Source organism: Habropoda laboriosa, unplaced genomic scaffold (assembly GCF_001263275.1).
Source record: "Habropoda laboriosa isolate 0110345459 unplaced genomic scaffold, ASM126327v1 scaffold104, whole genome shotgun sequence".
Lineage (NCBI taxonomy): Eukaryota > Metazoa > Arthropoda > Insecta > Hymenoptera > Apidae > Habropoda > Habropoda laboriosa.
Window position 1 is genome coordinate 36,170 of NW_017100199.1, and position 20,888 is coordinate 57,057.

Here is a 20,888-nt window from a genome sequence, read left to right on the forward strand (position 1 = left end):
TTTACGCGAACGGTAGCAGTGTAAATTTACTTATAATAAATTCGAGGTCACATGTTAGGAAAAAGGATAGCTTGCAAATAACGCGGAGATAATTGGCGACGGTTCGGACTTTATTTTGCAATATTTGGGAATAAAATATGACTCGTTAATAATGTAACAGGTGCGCGAGATATACACACCGAGAGGGAACACTCTCCCTTTTTCCCATCTGGCACCGTAATTCCGTGTAACTGATTAATGGTGGATATCAACGAGTTCAGCGTAGCAATAATTATTCACAAGATCGGTTCGCGTAGCACTTGTGGTGTGTCTGACGTGCATCTGGATCTTGTTCGTTTGTACGAAGATACGTTCGAAAGTTGAAATGCAAACATTGTAATTAATGTTTAAGCGCAACTCGTTCGTTTCAAGATTTAAAGTGCGGTAGATCTTTTTTTTTTTTTTTAAAGAAGCGATTGATTTGTCAAATAATCGTTTCCATTGATCGATTTTTCGATATCGATTAATTCAATCCTTCCGATTCCATCATTTCTTAGCATAACTTTTTAATATACATTTGATAAAAAGGCGATACCAACAATCGATTAATCGAATTTGTCAACTAATCGATAGTCGAAATCGATTAATCGAAATTTTTAACTAATCGATAGTCAACATCGATTGATCGAACTTTTCAATTGATCGATCGTCGATATCGATTAATCGAACTTTTCAGTTAATCGATAGTCGATATCGATTAATCGATTAATACAGCTGATTAATACGGAGTATCGTTTACCGAGCAGCGACACAAAGTTCCACGATCGAATGAAATAGCTACAGGTGCAACGATCAAGCGTATCAAGTTGTAAAGTGAACGAGAGAAACGATTTGAAGTCGAGTAATTCACCTGTTAATCGACAATGAGACTGATTTCGCTTTCGGTACGGTCAACCCTTGTATCGCTCGCTGCTCACGTTCAACTACCTGACCTGTTTGTAGGATCATCTTTATGGTCCTAGCTCGCCGCGATAAGTAAGTGTACAGGAGCGAAGTGAACGAATTTATGGTGTATACTTTTCAGCATATGTACACTTGAGAATAATTCACAAAATTACCGAAACGTTGCGTTTTTTTTTTGAAGATCCTCGAAATTACTAATCCAGGATAATTACTAGCATATAATACTCCGTATCAAGTCGAGAATACCTTCATTTATGAACGAACGAAAATTTGCCGAAAAATCACGTCGATCCTATAAAAATCCTATTTCGGCGACTCAAACTCAACCACCCACTCCACACCCGAACCCCGTAAAACCTGTGCCAAACGAAATGTACGAGGATCACATTGCAACGGAACGAGCGAACTTGCACCGAAACCAGGCAAATGTTGTCGTCCCGTTGGCTCGTGAAGAGAAGTCAGTCCCCGCTGGTCGGAGAAAACGATCTGTTTTACCTCCGAGGGTTTCGCCGCTCGTGTCCTGTCTCCTCGATCTGCTCCCTAATAAAGCTAATTGCGACTTCCCCGCCCTTTTCTACCTTCGTCACCCTTTCGTCCTTTTTCCCTGGCCGTCGCAGACCCTCGTCTATCCCAGGCGACATCTCTCGTTTCAAGGTTCGACGTTCTGTGTCGTTCTCGTCTCGCAATTCGTCCATTTAAAGGTGTGGCCGTCCAATTTACACGCGACCAGCCGGCAGTGTACCGTCTAGGACGGCGCGGCCACCACCGGCCAGATAGAAATTCGATAGGAGAACTCTGATCAGACTACAGGGAAGCCCGGAACGAACCGGGACCCGTCCCATTGATTTCGATCCGTGGCTAACTTCCCTCGGTTGCAAGTTCCCTGGAATATTGTTACCGCTCGCGACTCAACTTCGCGATTTCCCGGGGATAGATTTGAGAGGATTGCTCGCGTGATTTATGCGAGTAAACTCTGCTTGTTGGGAAGAGTGAAATTATGAGAGGGGGTATTTATGATTGATCACTCTCTGTGCGACTATTTAGTTTCTGTTTTTCTATTAAATTTCGTTTGTAGCGTTACACTAGCGAGTATTTAAAAATTATTCGATTATGACTGAAGGCTATGTAGGAAATTGATAAAGGATCGTTTCGTCCTGGGCCTCCTAGTGGACTCGTCAGTAGGGCTTTCTAGGAGGCCCGTGCCTTAGACTCAAGTCAGAAGTTGTATACAGGGTGTCCCGTAACTCCTCGAACACCCGGAAATGGGGGGTTGCTGGGGTGACTCTGAACAACTGTTTCCTTTACCAAAATGTTGTTTGAAGCTTCATTTTTGAATTATTAAGGAAAAACACTGACAAATCAGAACGTAAAAAAAAAAAAATTTGACTTTGCACTGATATTTTTATAAAGCTTAGAGAAATGGTTTTTTGCCGTCACAGAGTGATTCGTGTATATGGGCGTTCGGGACAAAACGAAAAAAAAAAATTGACTTTGCACCGATATTTTTATAAGGCTTAGAGAAATGGTTTTTCGCCGTCACAGAGTGATTCGTGTATATGGGCGTTCGGGACAAAATTCATGACTTCTAAGCTAATCAATTTTCGACCTAAGTCCTCTAATACTTTTTTTTTCTCTTTTTAAGAGAATTCTCATATGCATTGATTGGCACATAAAAAAAATGTTTTCATAAAAAAAATTGTAGTGAACCCTGAGCGCGGGCTCTACGCGCGCTCTAATTGGCCAGTGTTTTTCCTTAATAATTCAAAAATGAAGCTTCAAACAACATTTTAGTCAAGCAAAAAGTTGTGCAAAGTCACCCCAGCAATCACCCCGCATTTCCGAGTGTTCGAGGAGTTACGGGACACCCTGTATATACAAATAGGAGGCTTTACGAGTACTAGCGAGAACTTGTGGTTAGTTCGTCTTTCTGGTGGCAGAGCGTAGGAGGCTCGCTGCACGACAGAAATAAAATTTTGACAAAATTTCACAGGACGAAAAATGAATAACTTATTGAAATTGAATTGAATACGATCTGCTTGCAGGTATCACAATTAGAAGCTCATCTTGCAGAACGTAAGTCACAAACTCGTAAAGAATCTGTTTGCACAGTGTCGTTCCGTCAGGATTAACGTACAATTTATTGACACGAAGTTTCTGTAGTCTTAAACGTAAACTTGGATAAATTTGCAACTCACCGTACCGAATGCGGGATCCTTGCGTATTCCTGCACGAGGAAACACGTGGACCTTGAGAACGGAGCGTTGAAAAACCGAGAAACAAACGTTGGCCCGGAAATTTCGAAAGATTTCTGACCTTTAACACCGTCCGTTCTCTTTCTTTCCACTTCCTTATTCTCCGTTTTATTAGCACACAACCGTGTTTCACAGTTACCATTACCGTTTTATTGCCCGCAATCACAATTTTATTTTGCATAATTACGAGAGACCTGAAAATTCACTTGAGAAAGGTGCGACAACCCGTTTCATTGTCTCTGTAAACTCGGAGACCTTCCCGTTCAAGATGATATCAATTATTCGAACAAGAAGAGGGCATCGGTCAATTAGTCTCCCTGACCTTAAGGTATTCCCATTCAATATTCAAGTTTCCCTTCGAGCAGCAAGGGTTCTTCTTTTCCCTTCGGCAAATTGCCAGGCAATCGAAACTAACTACCGGGCCGCGAACACGTTTTCGGGAAACGATTATCTCCGGCCAATTACGCAAATTCGGAAAACACGAAATTTAAAAGGCGACGAATACTCGAAAGACGAGCAATTTCGCAGTCGTTCCTTTATCAAAACACTCGTCGTTTTACCATAATCACCGCTGTAATACAGTTAAAATCATCCCTTCCCGCGTTAAATCCATCAGGGTAGCGGAAACCGACAGAGCCTGTAAAATTCATCGAATATCTCCAGAGGGATTCCCCGGGAGTTAATACAATTCCTTCGTTGAATTTTATACACATTTAATAAACCCGTTTAAATCCGCCGCTAATCGCCGTTCCCATTCTGATCCTCGATCAGATTGTCAGAGCAATTTCAAAGGCGTTCCATTCTCATTTAGCCGAATCGAACGGAGAAGCTCCTCGCTGAGGGGTTTTCCTGTAGGTGGAGGAGGAGGAGGAGGCGTTCTATCCGTCGGTTCTTCTTCCTTCCATCATTATTCCATGTCCTGGCGACGTCGTGCTTCCTACCCTTGTAATTTTTCATTCACCGCGAATATCCAGCGGTGCGCCGCCCCGACGCAAGGAGAAAGGGAAGCCGGAAAGAGCGGTGCTTTCTCGAGTGTGAAAGCTAGACACTCGAAACACAACCCTCAAAGATAAGTCTCGTGTGAACTGCCGTCCTGTATTTTCCTTTTTTTTCCTCCCTCCTTCCCTCTCTCTCTCTCTCCCCCCTCGTTTCTCTCTCTATCTTTTTTCTCTCTTTTCGTCTTCTTTCGCCGGCTGGTGAATCGATAGTCTGACTGGAGCCTCTGTGTTTCGCGCGATGTATTTTTCTCTTATTTCTCCTCGACCACTTCGGAGCAGATTCGCAATTTGCATGTTTGAAGCAGAAACGCGCACGAGTGTCGATGAAGGTTCCGCGGAAAAGCGGCCTGGTTTCTCTCTGTGTTTGCGTGTGTGCGAGGGAATTCGACGTGGCGATGCTCTGTCGCCGATGGATTTCTTGAATATTCGCTCGAGGAGAACACCTTTCGCTGGAATTTTTTATCAAACTCCAATGTATATGAAAATTCGAAGCTTTTCGAGAATTTTAGAACACACCGCTGGAGAAAAGTGTCTTTGGAATTCTGTAAATAACGAAGGTTTCTATTTCTATCGCGGCTTGTTTCTTAATAGAATAACGCGAATAAGAATATTCCTTTTTCAGTTGTCAGAGTGTGCGTTTGTTCTTGAAATGAACGCACAGTGAAGATAAGGTGTGATAATGGCTACTAGATGCAGCAGGAGTGGCATTTCTCTTGGATGTCACGACCAGGACTTTCGCTCGAATTGTAAGTTCAAAGAGCATTCGCGACTATCGAGAAGCCTTATCACCTTGATCGATCACTCGACGTAACGAGATTGTCTTCCTCGCCTCCAATGGAAAAGCTCTATTTTTCACCGGCAAGTCTTCTTAACCGCGACTACGTATCCATCATACGAAGTCTCTCTACATCTATAACTTGAATACCGGTTCTCAAGTTTTACGTATTCTTTTTACAACAATGGTACACTGTGTCTGTTTCTCTTTGCTCTCGTGTCGTACAAAGGAATATTTATTTAATATAGCAGTCGAATTCAATTTTTCGGGATTAGATGTGAAATTAGAAAATTTTCACTTGCAATTTCTTGTTAAAATCTGGAAAATAAGGTTTGTGTATGAAAAGCATTTTATGATATTTCAATTTTTTCTTTTTGCTCTGGTGTCATAAGGAATTCTTTTCGAAGGAATATTTAGCCAATATAGCAGTCAAGTTAAATTTTCTGGGATTAGATATGAAATTAGAAAATTTTCTGAAGTTCTTTTATTCATTTTCGCTATGGATCTTAAATTTCAGAGCCACTGTGGCAGATCATTTAGATCCTGCGCCATTTTCTCTCCCCTTCCCCAAAAGAGCGTATTAGATCATCGAATTAGGCTGTCAAATAAAATACATTTCCCCAGAAAAAGGTAAAAACTAATTGTGCAATAAAAACACCGACCTACAAAAATTTGTACAAAAATTATAACGTAACTAAACTTGACGTTGAAACTGTTAGATTTATCAGTCAGTTAGATATAACAAAAATTAATCTAACGCCTTACTAGGAAGTATATATTACTTTTGCATACCACCTCTGTTTAGTAAAGATCTAAATGTTAGGGCGTTGCGTAGGAGCATTCTCAGTCCGTAGACAGTGCTCTTGCCATCAAGTAGAAAAGCGAACCTTCCTTGTGTCTAATAAAAGTTTATAATTTAAAATAAGGATTATTAATTATTCAACAACCAATAACTCCCATAATCCAATAGAAACGATCGAAAACTAATTGCTCGACCGTAGCAAAGAATGAAAAAATTTAGCAATTTCACGCAGCTTCCGGTGCGTCGTTGGAAAATTGCAAGTTTTTTAAATTCGCGCTATTTGCAGCAACTTCGTTCGACAGAAATTACAAGAACGACGAGAGGTGCGCGTGTTGTGAAACGGAGCAACGGAACAGCTGCGCGAATTAAATTTGTAATTGCGCCTGTAATCGGTCGTGCCCGCCTCTATTTACGCGCGCCAGGCGAGAGAAGTCAATGAGTTGATGAATAATTAAAACTGATTAATTTGTTGTACCTGTTACGAGATTTAATGTTTCACTTCATTAACTGGCCGATTATCCCCAAGGGCAATTAGTATATCAAGTATTCTTCCCATTTGACGCAATTAAATTCACCGTTTCACGCACTTGCGAATATTCGCTGTTTAAAAATCAATTTTCGGCGGGAATTTAAAAGTGCCGCGTGGTCGCTGTGGGAAAGCAAAGCTCTTGGATCGTTTCCAAAAATAGTGAATTTCCGTTTTCAAATTGTTTTCTGCAATTGATCGTTACGAATATTTAACAGACAGAATTTGTTTGGCTCTAAGCTCAGACATTGATGAAATCTCATGAGGAATACCTCATCAAGACACTGTATGGATTAATCCTGTAGCCGGATTTATGGCAGCGAGTCAAGTGGTCGCCGTCGCAGGCAAATATCGTTTCCTCAAAACACCACAAGTGTTTATTGCGTTGCCTGCGACACTTAGTCCCTAGGGCCAGACCCTGCCATAAATCCTGGTGTCTCCGAAGGGAAAAATAGAAACACTTGACTTTAACGAAGTCTAGAAAAGCGGAGATTACGTCCACCGAACACTTTCTCCGGTCGTTGTTCACCTCACCCTAAGATAACGCGCTAATGGAGGGAGGTTGCGATGCACCGGAGTAAACTGATTGGTGATTTTAGAAAAGGAAAAATGGGAGTCTCCGTCGAGGGAAACTATCATTTCAAAATTTCGTCGAATTAACATGGAAGAGGATAAAATTAATATTTAAATTAATCCAGAAGTGCGCTTGTCTAGTTGCAATCTTCTCCCGACGGCTTGTTGACGTGGGAAAGGGATTCACCTGGGTTATGTTAGTTTTATTATTGACTGTTACGTCAAAGATTCGTTACACTATTTTCTATAATTTGAGTTCGTTGGTCTCTTGGTGAGGCCTATGTTGAAACTATTGCGTCGAACTGGTGCAAGCCTTCGTGGTCCGTCTCCACGAAGGCTGCGTTCCCCGCCGAATCACCCTGATTGATGATTTCCAAAACGATTTTCCACCAATCAGTTTTTCTCCGATGCATCGACACCCCCTTCCCGTTACGCCCTTACGATGCACAACGACCGAAGAGGTGTTCGGCGACGGAATGTTTGGGAATCCTGTGGAGTCTCCGCGAAGTCGAGACTTTCTCGCGTGAGGTGGGCCCAGCCACGAAATATCGAGGCCCACTTGTCCCTTGAACTCTTGGAGACTCCAGGACTTATGGCCTCTCGAGTCCTAGTGACCGAGTGTCGCACGCAACGCGAAAAGGGACACCTTTGTCCAGACTAAACAAAATACTTGCCTGCGACATTCCCTTAGGCTTTTTTTCTATTTACGACTAAACAGCGCCAAAAGGCTCCAATAGCGGAGAAAGGGTTAAACGTATCAGCAGCTTCCCGTTAACGGAGGTATTCCGAACAGACGAATCAATCACCGACGGTAGATCCTGAAACAACATTGTCGAATCAATCGAACCACTTGCTTCAGGCGAATCAATCTTCCCGCCTTACGATAGTCAAATCCTTGCTATTACACGTTAGTCGATCTGTTATCCCGTAACAGTCAATCTCTCCCTTAAGAAACACAAGCTCGGTACCTTCGATCAATTTCTGTAACTTGGAACAATTGCCAGATAATCCGTGTAAGTACACTACTTCCAGGAAGTTTACTAAATGCAGTGTTAGTTACAAATACTACGTGGTTATACTCCTTAACTATGTTGCATCGAGTAATCTTGAACACCAGTTACACGTATAGACTAAGCAGTTTCATCGACGTGTATACTTAAATAACATCTCTGTTCCTCTTGGTTGACACGCTCTGTCAAATTTTCCCTAATTAAGCGGTGAACAGGAAGATCCATGTGCTGACTTGTACGTTGAACGTGAACGAATGGCTCGGAGAGCGAATGCTCTGTTAAAATTGTAATATTCTTCGCAAATAGGAATCTTTCTTAGTGAAAGGAGCTAGAGAATTCTCTAGTGAGTTACTCGGCTAAAGGAATTCGTCTGACTTGAAATGAAGCTGACGAGCAAAGTCGAATGAGAATTATTCTTATGTTTTCGAGGATTGTGGCGTGAACGGTTCGTTGAAAGTGAGAATTATTTTATCTATAGATGTCTTGAAAAAAAATAAGAAATGCAGGAACGATTCTTATCGACGTGTACCATTTTTCCAAGATTTTTCATTTGAAATGAATTTCTTTTTCTAATATGCAGGGTGTCTTCTAATAGTAAACAGATTTTACGTTTAACTTCAATTTTGGGAGTCTGAGGTCACTTTAGAGTCATATCACTGCACATCTTTCAACGAACTTTAATTGCAATATACGAAAGAAAAAATATGCGTTTGTATGCGAAAAAGGTCAATAACTTTGAAAACTCGAAAAAACAAATTATAATACCTTGGGAGAAAAATATTCTTTGCAACGTATTGGTCCTTTAATACCACTCAAGTTACACAAAATATTCCTAAGAAAATAATTGCATAAAAAATATTGCAGGAGGGAAGAAATATGTAGAGAGGCATCTGTGACTTTGAAAACTCCAAAAGAAAGAGAGTGATCCTGGGAGGAAAATATTCTTTACAGCGTATTGGTCCTTTGATACTACTCGAATTGTATAAAATATTCGTAAGAAATTAGGAAATTAAAAATTAAAATATTGCAGGAGGAAAGAAGTATGCAAAAAAGCATCTGTGACTTTGAAAACTCCCAAAGAAAAAGAGTGATCTTCGAAGGAAAATACTCTTTGCAGCGTATAAGTCCTTTGGTACCACTCGAAAATATTAGGTTGCCAACTAAATTCCTTCCTTTTTTCTTCGCAATAATCCTATCTGTCGATTATTTTTATCGATCTATATATCACTCTAAAGCTCTCAATTTTCGAATTATTTCGATACCTAAATTTCTATCTCAATTTCGAAACACCTATAACATTGTTCAAGAGAATATAAAAAATGTTCAAGAATGTCTCGTATCGTCACAACTGAACAATGTATTCATGTCCCCTCCTTCACACAACCCCTTCAATAAACCTAACTCCTATCCAAAACGTGGGAAAATTGCGCGAAAATTTGATACTTCCCCCGGCAATAATGTTGTCCCCTATAAAACAGACTAAAGGGGTCTCGTGGATTCTCTGCTTGGAATCGATAAAAGGAGGAAGAGAGCGGATCGACTGGAAAGAAGCGAACAGGAAACGATCAGCCAGGGTCGAACGAATATTAGCGGAGAGTGTGAACATGGTTTCGCTGGCGTGTACGCGCGCAGCCCAGGAAGCTTTCGATCATGCGAGAACGGGCATACGCGCGAGTCTCCGGGCAAACTCGTCACGCTCAATTTGCCGTATCGATCGCGCGAGCCGCGTCGTAAAGCGGAGGAACTGTAGTTTCGGTCCGAGCGGAACGAACGCTTGTAAGTTATGGCGATGGCAGAGCAGTGCAGAGCAGGGTCCCGCGAGCAGCCGGCAATCTCCTCGTTTCCGAAACCTTCTCTCCGTGCTTAGGAACCGTCCTTGCGAATCGCGAGATCGCGCCTCCCGGGAAATGGAGAGAATCCCACTTCCGGTCGGGGCCGGTCTTCTCTCTTCAAACAGATTCTGTTACTCCGGACTAGACCTTCTGTCGTCGCCCTTTCTACGGATTCTTGCTGTGTGCGAGGAAAGTTTTTCTCGGACATGGATTGCGGAAACGGCTGATTTGCATATGGAGGGTGACGTATGTAAAGAAGTGTCACCGTTCAATGTTGTGGAAATGTGTATTATGAAAATTATGAAAATATTGTATATTATGAAAATTGTGAAAATATTATATATTATGTAGGCGAGTCCGGGATGGAGAGAGGTTTGGCGGAATCAGCTGATAAAGGCGAGAGACGAGACAGTTTTAATTCTAATAAATAACTAATAATTTATTCTACACGGACACGAGTCCTATTCTCAGCAACGCTCCTTCAATATACATTTCTCACGCAAAGTTCGTTTTCCACACACATCTTTTCCACACGCTATTCGTTTTTAAACTGTCCCTTGACGAGTGCGTTTCTTCTCTCCGCCAATTAGGGCTGTTTTCGAACGTACCCCTACGACGTTCCCCTTCTACCGCGATTTTGGGGGAAAAATCGTTTCGCCCGGGAACGTCGCTTTCCGTCCTTTACTTCTGGTGACCAGATTTATGGCACGTCTTACCCACGGTCACATCGGCACCATAAACCTGGCCACCGTCCCGATCGGCGCGGCTGACGACCACGTGGGCCGCCCCAAACCCTAAATTTTGCCTACAATTATGAAAAAGTGTTGGGCAAAATTTTTGGTACTTTTTAAATATCGAGTTGGAACAAAAGTTCGTAGCGTTTTTTTAACACGTTCCGTGCCGCATGGGTCGCATACGCCCCATTCTGGTCTTTCCGTTCAGGCCATCTGATATTTCGGCCTTTTCCTTCCGCTAACTTAAACTATGCAACTACGGCGATAATTTGTTAAAACAAAAATTTTTCCTTTGCTCTATAGCATATCTTAAACGTTACCTTTTTCTCGATAACAATGATTTTTGCAATCTTATAAATATTGGAAGACGTATAGGGCGAAAAGCAAAACTGTTAGTCTCGACAATGTGGGACGCATACGACACACGCGACGTGAACAGAAAGTCAGCGAAAATCGGTCCGGCACGGAACGTGTTAAATGAAGTTCGAAGATAATTTTTAGATATTTTTATAGACGCATACGACCCACGCGACGTGAACAGAAAGTCACCGAAAATCGGTCCGGCACGGAACGTGTTAAATGAAGTTCGAAGATAATTTTTAGATATTTTTATGTTGGCTGTTTCGTGACTCTATTCACTTAGAACTTGGCATCGTTTTGGACGATAAATTGGTCCAGGTGGTTTGACAAACGCTACGAATTTTCGTTCCAACAGAAAGTCAACTGTTTTTGTTTCATAACGAATGTTATGGGTAATAGTAAAATAAATTTAGTGAAGTGGATTGTGGCAGTCGTTAAATAGCAATTAACGTACTTGAAAAACGCTGCTTCTGATGTATGACAGTTGGGGAATCTTGACAGTAACATAAACAAAAGATTCGATCGTACATTTACGTAACGTAAACAAAGTCTTTTATTATATGACGATTTTAGTTACGTTAAAGTTGTAATGAGACTGCGGATTTTTATGCAAATTCGTATCTTTACGAATACAATTAAGAAGATTAGATTAAACCATAGTATACGAAGGCTGTTTTAGTTTGAAATAATTTCTAAACACAGAATTCACAGAGAAAATACGGTGAAACAGCGAAACGTATACGTTCTACTTGTTACAACATGTAAACAGCAGTTTCAGAAATGTTACAAGATTATTTCTTACAGAATTATCGTTGCAAGAATAATTCGTGTATATTAATAACTGTATAATAATTAAGAATACTATTTTATTTGATTAAAATGAAGAAAATTGATAATTTTACAGCAAGTGTTAACAATTAGAAGCATCATTTGTTCTAAATTTCATTACAAGTTTTGCAAGAAATTCGATTATGTTATTGCAAAGAACAAACGTTGAATAAACTTTCGATTTACATAAAAACTTATTCAACATAATAATTTTACCGTCACTATGGCTATTTTTCATTGCATGACCACAAGTCAGCCTTGTTTTCAATCATCACGAACTTCAAATTCATAATAAATAGAGAAAATGTACAATCTAATTTATTTCACGGTATTACAAAAATCAAGCATCGAACAAATGTTCGATTCCTATGAAAAGAATTATTTAACACAATAATTCCAGCTCTACTATGGTTATTCCCAATCTACGACCACAGGTCACCCTGATTTTTCAGTAATCAGAGAAAATATATTGTACGAATTATTTCGCAGTATTAAAACAGGCAAACATTGGATAAACTTTCGATTCCTATGAAACGAATCATTTAACAATAAATTCATCTTTAACATGGTTATTTTTCATTTATGACCGCAGGTCAACCTAAGTTTCAATCCTTACAAACTTGTTAGTCTCACCGTGAGAAACTGATAAGAACGTTAAAACGCAGCCTTTCGTTAAAGAAAGTTGTAGAAACGTACACGTAGTTATAATAAATTATTGGAAGAATAAATTTAGAACAAAATTGTGAAAATTAAGAAATTATATGTTACGTTATAATAGAATAATGTAAATCTCCCGCGAAAAATACTCGATTTCCCGCGAAAAGGTAACCTCCCGCCTGACCTAACCGACGACTTCGCTAATGACTTTTGGGGAAGGGGTACCGCAGGTATATAAGGACCCACGGAGGCCCCCCGAAATCATTCACCCTTTATACTGGGCCATAGACACTTCGCGTAATTTTGACTTGAGGGTACTGAGACGTGATTAGGGTGGTCGAGGGCTACTAGCTAGCCTATGCCCACCCTATACACACTCTACTACCTTCTCTCAAAATTTCTCAAACTTACTATTAGACTTTGAATTTTCTTTTTTCTCAATTTAAATAAAATCACTTCTCTAATTATCGAAACTTAAACTTACCGTTAGGCTTACCGAACTTCTTTCGTTTAAATAAAATAAAATAACTCCGCGAATTGTTGATACACGTTAGAAAATTATTATCCGACGTTGAATAGGCTACTTCCAATGAAGTATTTCGAAATTTATTAGGGAAACGAAGATTTTAGTCGTCGTTGTTCGTACTTGTCGAATAGGATGTCGAAATGAATTTGAGAGGTTGCTAATGAAAATTTTTCGGCGTTTCAGCTGTCTATTAATGAAATCAATTTTCGTTACAGGTTATTTCTAAATCTCATATGTACTTTTCTTTCAGCAATGTATAATTTCTAGTATTTCTAATGTTTTCTGTGCTATTGAAAAGTGAACTTGTTTTATGAATTGTGATTTTCTAATCTAATTCTCCACAGGAATTGCATGAATTTTGCATGTTAAGTAGTTAGTTGTATTATTAAATTGTATATTGTGCGCTGATTTGCAACGAATGCATTATACTCGTTGCACTATGCCCTTGATTAAACCGTCTCGATAGTTTACCGTGATAAATCAATTTTCAGTTGGGAATTTTTCAATTTTTATCGGTGAATCGCGTGTTGGAATAATAGCTTGATCCCTAGTTCGCTTATTATTGAAGATTTTCACGCGTTTAACTGATACTCCTCCCCAAATATCGTCGCGTATTTTCTTGAAATTTGCTTATATTGTAGAATCGAGAAAGATGTCAATTCACGGGGTTTTTTCGCGTATTCTATTCAAATTTGTGTTCATTACAAAAATCGAGAATAATGTAGAATCGCGGTTTTCCCTGGTAAATAAAACTGAAATAAATCGCGTTTCGTATGCATTTCGCGTCGTCCATTCCACAGCGACTCAATTTTTGAGTCTTGCGAGAAAATGAAGGCTGAGGGACTGGAAGGATGGCAATCTGAGAGGAAGGAAGGAAGGAGGCAATGCAGCCAAATCTATATTGCAGAGCCCAGCTGCCTAATCTGCGAATTGTGTGAGTGACAAAAATGGGTTTTTTTTTCTGGGAATATGGTTAAGTAGTTAGTGTATATTGTGAGCTCAAAAGTGAGCTCACAACCCACCCTTGATTAAATCGTCGAACTAGTTTACCGTAATTAATCTATTTTCCGAATTTCTATCGAGAATTTTTCAACTTTTTCTAAATATTAGAGTCAGTGCATCGCGTATTGAAATAATAGCTTCATCCCTAGTTCGCTTATTATCGAAGATCTTTCCGCGTTTCTCTGATATTTCCTCCCAATTATCGCCGGGAAAGATACAAATTCGCGTTTTCTTATTTTCGCGTTTATTTCATTTCAATTTTTCCGCGTTTTCTGCTGAAATTTATTTTACGGAATCGAGAAAGTTACAAATTCGCGTTCATTTCGCTTCAATTTTCACGCGTATTCTCTTCAAATTCTAACTCAATTAAAAAAATCGCGGTGTCCCCTGCTAAACTTCGAATAAATCGCGATTCGTACACCACTTCGCGTCGCCCATTCCACAGTGACTCACAATTTGTGAGTCTTGGAAAATGAACGCGGAGGAACTGGAATGCTTCGCGGAAGGATGACGATCTGAGAGGAAGGAAGGAAGGACGAACGAAATGCAGCCAAAATCCACGTTGCAGAGCCCAGCTGCCCAATCTGCGAATTGTGAGTGAATTTTTTTGGGTTTGGTGATTGGTTTTATACGTGTTGCATGCATGTTTGGAGCTGAACAACCAAGAATTCAAAGAAGAACCGGAAGGATGGACTCTACTGCACCAAAGGTGCACACGCCCTCCCATTATTAGAGTATCCCAATTAATACACCGCGATTAATTCTGTTTAGAGTGAATTTTCGTAAGAAATATTCACCCATTTACTTTCAATCGATACGAAAACTACGTCGCGTCGCGTTTTAATAAATAGCTTCATCCCTTCTCCGCGGTCTTCGCTTTTCTTTTTTTCAGCGCGTTTAGTCGATTCCTCCCTCGAATTTCTGCTAAATCTCCCCAAAAACAACGGACTACGCGATAAAATCAAGGATGATAAAAATTCGCGGTTTCGGGTCTGAATAAAATTCGACGAGTTAAACTACACTTGAAAGAAATCGCGATCCGTACACAATTTCGCGCGACACTTCCGCAGCTTTCCAGTGGATCTTGGACGTTGGATCTGAAAATCTGTGATCGTGGCCACTGGTGGGATGAAAATTCAAAGCTGAGGGGAACTCTACGGTTCACCGAGGCAATTCGAAAAGTTTGGTGCGTCGAGAGGAGATTCCAAGTCCGAATCGAAAATTCAAGGCTGGATGGACGGAGGGAATCCCAAAAGTTTCGTGGATCTGAGAGGATGGAGCAGTGGCCAGGTTTGAAGTCTACGAGTGGTGAGTCGCATAAATTTTGTTTATCCTTTTAATCAAATTTATATTTTATTTTTGCAGGAAATATCCGAATTTATTAGGTTCCACAGAAATAATAGAATTATCACATAGCGTTTGATAATATTTCGTTTCTATTCCACTTTCGTTTGCCACTTCCCTTGCAATTTTTGACGAATGTTCCATCGCGAATTTTGGTAAATTTTAGAAGATCCCGACTTTTCTTGTTAAATAATATGAAAATAAATTGCGTAGGCATTCTTAATCGTAGAGGTCAGTTCTCGAAGCCTATTCTTGTCAATACTGACGAGATGAAACGTATCGAAAATACTGAAATGGTTCGAGGTAGGAATAAAATCCATTTTGCAATATCCAGCTGTGTAGACTGTGAGTTTATTTATTTTCGACGATTAATTCATTCTCTGGGCGAATATTTCGAGTTCATATAGGAGCTCAATTGCCTCCAGCTCGAAAAAGAATTTTGTCACGAGTTCCTTTTGTTAGATTTATCAGTCAGTTTAGATATAACAAAAATTAATCTAACGCCTTACTAGGAAGTATATATTACTTTTGCATAACACCTCTGTTTAGTAAAGATCTAAATGTTTATGATACGTGACAAAAGGCCCTTCGGTCCCAAGCGGGGTCGTAGACAATATTAGGGCGTTGCGTAGGGGCATTCTCAGTCTGTAGACAGTGCTCTTGCCATCAAGTAGAAAAGCGAACCTTCCTTGTGTCCAATAAAAGTTTATAGTTTCAAATAAGGATTATTAATTATTTAACAACCAATAACTCCCATAATCCAATACCTTTATCAGAGGTTTAAATAAACCTTCCATTGCTATGATTTTATAAATGTTTACGAGTTTTATTACCACTGCACACCTGAATATCCCCAAAAACCATTTATCCTCTTATTCCAATTTAATTATACATTTTTCTTACAGAACCTCGTTACTAAGATTTTGTGTATTTATTAAAAAATAAATAATGAAGATATTGTACTAATTCATTCTCCTATTCCAATTTAATAATATATTTCCCTTACAGATCTTCGTTGTTATGATTTTGTGTATGAGTGAGTGAGTGAATTGGAAAAATTACCGCGTTCGTGTGATAAAAAGTGAGTGAGAATGAATAGCGATGCAAACCAAGCGATAGTTTTTAAGTAGTTAATAAGATAAAGTAAGTTGGGATAAGAGAATAGAAAATATGCTATTCGTTCGCCGATGGACATCGTGGGATGCGTGTACTTTAACTTTTAACTAGTTCATCGAATAAAATAAGTAATTGTAAGATAGAAAATTGTATTAAATACAATGTGCGCGCTTTCTTACAGAGATACGCGACTCATTTGTAGCATAATTGATAATTCATAAAAATATAGAAACACAGAATATCGATTCTCGATCATTCAGTTCCTTCGAGCTTTTTCGCGACGTTCTGTTAGGTTCGTTGGTTCTTTGCGAGTGATCGCGAATTCGTCGTTTCCATTTCTCACTTTGCAATACCCCATTAAGGGAGTTTAGAATCGGGAATTAAAAGAAAATTAAATTTTGTCGAATTTTTAAATATTGCATTGCGTATAAGAAAACGATTCGCGTGAAATATGAGACAGGAAATTATTCTAAAGACACGAATTCTTGATAAATTTGCTACAAATGAGAATCGCGTGTCTCTGAATGATAGAGAGCTGCCAGTAGGGCCCCTGCTTTTGTCGGGTCCCTCGCGTAGTCGCCTCCTCGTGGCGGGACCTGGTAATTGGTATCTTTTTCCGGAAAAATTTCCTTTTTTTTTATTTTTTTGGAAAAGAATACCAAGCTGAGAACTACGCATACTCTGATTCTCACGAGGACAGAGTGAATATTAGTTACATAGGTACGCAGTTGAAAGTTTTAGCTTTAATTAGTTAGTAGAATAAAATAAATTAATTTTAAGATAGAAAGTTGAGCACTATGCACGCTCTCTTATAGAAATACGCGTTCCACGCTTGTGGCTAATTAATAAAATTCCTTCTGAATTTTCTACTTGAAGAGATAGGAGAAAATATTTCGACTACTGAGAAATTCGTGGAATCCATGCATAAACGCTCGCAAGCCATCGTAGATGCAAATGGTTATACAGTAAAATATGAAATAAAATGAAATGCACAATAAAATATCAATTTTGTGAGGACGGAATATACAGTATCTCTATTCCCATCACAAAAATTAGATAAAATCAGACAGAACCGCATGTAACATCCCAAAAAGAGAAACGTCTGATTTTCAACAGGTGTAACGAACCACCGACTGAAAATCCGAAAAATTTGTCAATTTAATCTGAGAATTTGATTGAAAATCGAAAGAATGTACAAAGTGTAAACTGGTTCACGTCAAACCTGTACAGAGTAGTTAATCCTCCTTTTTTAATCCTCTTACTTCTACTTCTACTATTTTTAATCCGAAGCAATTTAGTCTCACCTGCGTTACCAACACAGAAATCGATTTTCACTTCTGGCAGAACTGATTTATGGTCCCGTGTTAAGTGAACATTTTGTTACCCGACTTGACCAACACCCTATATACATACATGTATACCTACACCAGCGGCAAAACTTCTTGAACTTCGCCTATATGCAAAATAACACCCCTCTCCACCTATTTCGTGGGCAATGCGTTAAAGCTCTACACACACCGTGTTTGCTATTTCCGCGCGAAGGCTACGGAACCATTTTGCAAAGCGATTTTCGACTCGACGAATCGTTTACCCCTCGTTTGTCCCACGTTTGTACTGACATTTTGATAAATGCGTCTGATTGTTTGCCATGCGTCTGTTCCGTTAAGCCGAACAATTTTTTTCCCCCTCTCTCTCTCTTTCTCTTTCTCTCTCTTCTTCCAATTTGTTGAAAATGAAAAAGGAGCGTAATTGGGCCGGGTATTTTTGAACCCGGTTTTAAATCCAATTTTTTTCTCCCCCCCGGTCGTAATTGAGAGACTAAAACTCGCGCGTTATATATCATTCGACAGAGCTTTCAATTCCTGTTACAATGGTTTTTGAAAAAACGTTTCTGATAGTGGAACGAACCCGCTGGTCTCGCGAGAACGCACGTGTGTGTGTGTGTGTGCGTTGGTATGAAAAGATTTTTCTGGCCATCATGGTAATCGATGCCGTGGGTGAAATGGAGCGTTAATAAATCCAGCTTGGGATATATGCTTTTCTGCTCTGATAAATATTTCGAGGCGAAATCTTGCCGGTTGGAAAATCTGAGACAGCTCTATTGATGTTCGATTTTTATTTATTTAACGTCGCGCGTGTTTTTCTCGGGGAATTTGCATTTCGACGGTTCAGTTCCTAATTTGATAGATGACTGCGGGTGGAAGAGCTTTGCGATAATACTTCATGTGGAAAGATACTCTTTTTGTTGAATTTATGGTTGTTTGCAAATTTGGGGGAAAAGTGGAACTTTAAAGATTACGAATGTGTAAATTTTCTTTGTCTCCCAAATTGAAAGATTTGGCGTCATTCCTATTCTTCCAAATTGAAAGGTTTGTCATCATTCTTTTTCCTCCAAAGTGACATATTTGGCATCCTTCTTTTTCTCCCAAATTGAAAGATTTGGCTCGCCCTTTATTTTTCCAAACAAAGAGATTTGGCACGTTTCTTTATTTTTCCAAATTGAAAGATTTCGTATCTCTCTTTATTTTTCCAAACAAAGAGATTTGGCACGTTTCTTTATTTTTCCAAATGGAAAGATTTCGTATCTCTCTTTATTTTTCCAAACAAAGAGATTTGGCACGTTTCTTTATTTTTCCAAATGGAAAGATTTCGTATCTCTCTTTATTTTTCCAAACAAAGAGATTTGGCACGTTTCTTTATTTTTCCAAATGGAAAGATTTCGTATCTCTCTTTATTTTTCCAAACTGAAGGATTTGACGCGAACTTTCTCTTTTCCAACTCCTTCAGATTTCAGTTTCCGTTTTTTCGTCTCTCCCCGGGTTAAGAGTTGCCTTCGTCCTCGAGTAGCCTAAGAAGCGCACATATGGCATCCTGGTTCGCACGAGGACGAACGAATTTTCCGTTTCCACCACTTTCTCCACATCTATCTTTATCTATCTCTACTCCTGTCTCCCTGTCCTAACAATATGAAAACCCAGTACGCCTACACCTCCGGACAGTTTGTTGTTCCCGCTGCCGCCGGGACAATCAACAACGTAGACGATTGCATATTCTGGACAAATTGTAAGCCTATGCGACCATGCACTTATACTTTAATAAATTGAGGTGAAAACAGTGTAACGTCGTTCCTCACCCACCTCAGAAGCATACATGCAGAAAACAAAGTCGAAAAGTTACAAATGGTAATACTTGCTGTGTATCGAACATTGGTTTTGGAAAGTTGCTAATGGGTCATTTTGACCCGGCCGGTAGTTCTAGCGTTAAATAAATACTCTCCACGAACATTCCCTATTTTTACACTTACTCACCAATCTTCCATTTACCTTCATACTCAATTAATCCTTAAAAATTTATCATTAAAAATCAAACACCCTAAGTTTCTCTGAAACTTCAAACTTCCACCCCTGAAAGTATTACACACCTCACCTTTCAATTCTCACTTTCAACATCCACGAACAAAAGGTACCTACGCACATACATACCACATCGTGATCATATCTCCGGTATTGCAAGCTCCCTTGTACAACTAATCGATCTGCCCATCGAAACTCACAAAAGGAAGCAAAGTTATTCAATTCCAACGAACACGAGAACGTCACGTAACGTTGAGCCAAAGGCGTGTGCCGAGTCTTTCCAACGGAATTTTCACAGAAACCGCGTCTCGAGACCCGTGGAAATAATCGCGCCTTTTGTCAGACGTTCGCTGAAAAATAGCCAGATCCACGGATTCCAGTTCTCTCTCCCTCTCTCTCGATGGAATTTTTCGAAACTAGACGACACGTCGGTTTACGAAATGTCACCGGAGACCCAGCTACGAAACCATCGCGAAATCCAATTCCCCGCGAAAACGTAAAAGGCCAACGCATTGTTTTCATAATCTTCCCCCCCCCCTCTCTCTCTCTCAACAAAACACATTGATCGTATCAACGTGGAGAAATACGACTCCGACTTCTTCTTTCTCCTCCCCGTTTGAATTTCTCCAATTTTCATCGAACACCCCCGAAACTCCTTCAAGCGGAATAATTTTCGCGAAAATTATCCGCGTGTACGTTGATAAAAAGAAACCACTGTGCAAAGTGGTACAAGCGGGAGTTTCTCTCGCAGTGCTCTCTACTTAGGAAGGAGAACGACGACGATATAAAGGTGTATTAAAAATTAATACGTAGAAAGGTCGAGGTCTGAAAACGGCGAATTGCACGAATTTAAATAGCACGCATCGCGAGAAAGAAGAAGCTGAAAGTAGGGGGTTGGGAGAGAAAAAAGCTAATATTAAATTTCTCGTACGGGAATTGCGTTTACCCACTTTTCTACGAGAGAGAAAGAACGTGCCGTATTCATGGCTCCCTTGAAAATTCTCCATAGAAATTTCTCCACGGTTCAACCTATATACAGTAAATTCTCTACAAGTGTCAGTCAGTTGGATTCTACAAGTGTCAGTATAGATGGTCCCACGCCCAGGCTGCGCTCGCTGTCAGTTAAGCGTGTAACGCTACACCACTCGGTTTCTTTTACGAGATTTCACGGCTCGACAATTCATAATAGAAAAATATAATTTGTTTAATTTTACTTTTTTTCATCTGAAATTTTTTTTAACATGTTGGTGAGATTTTT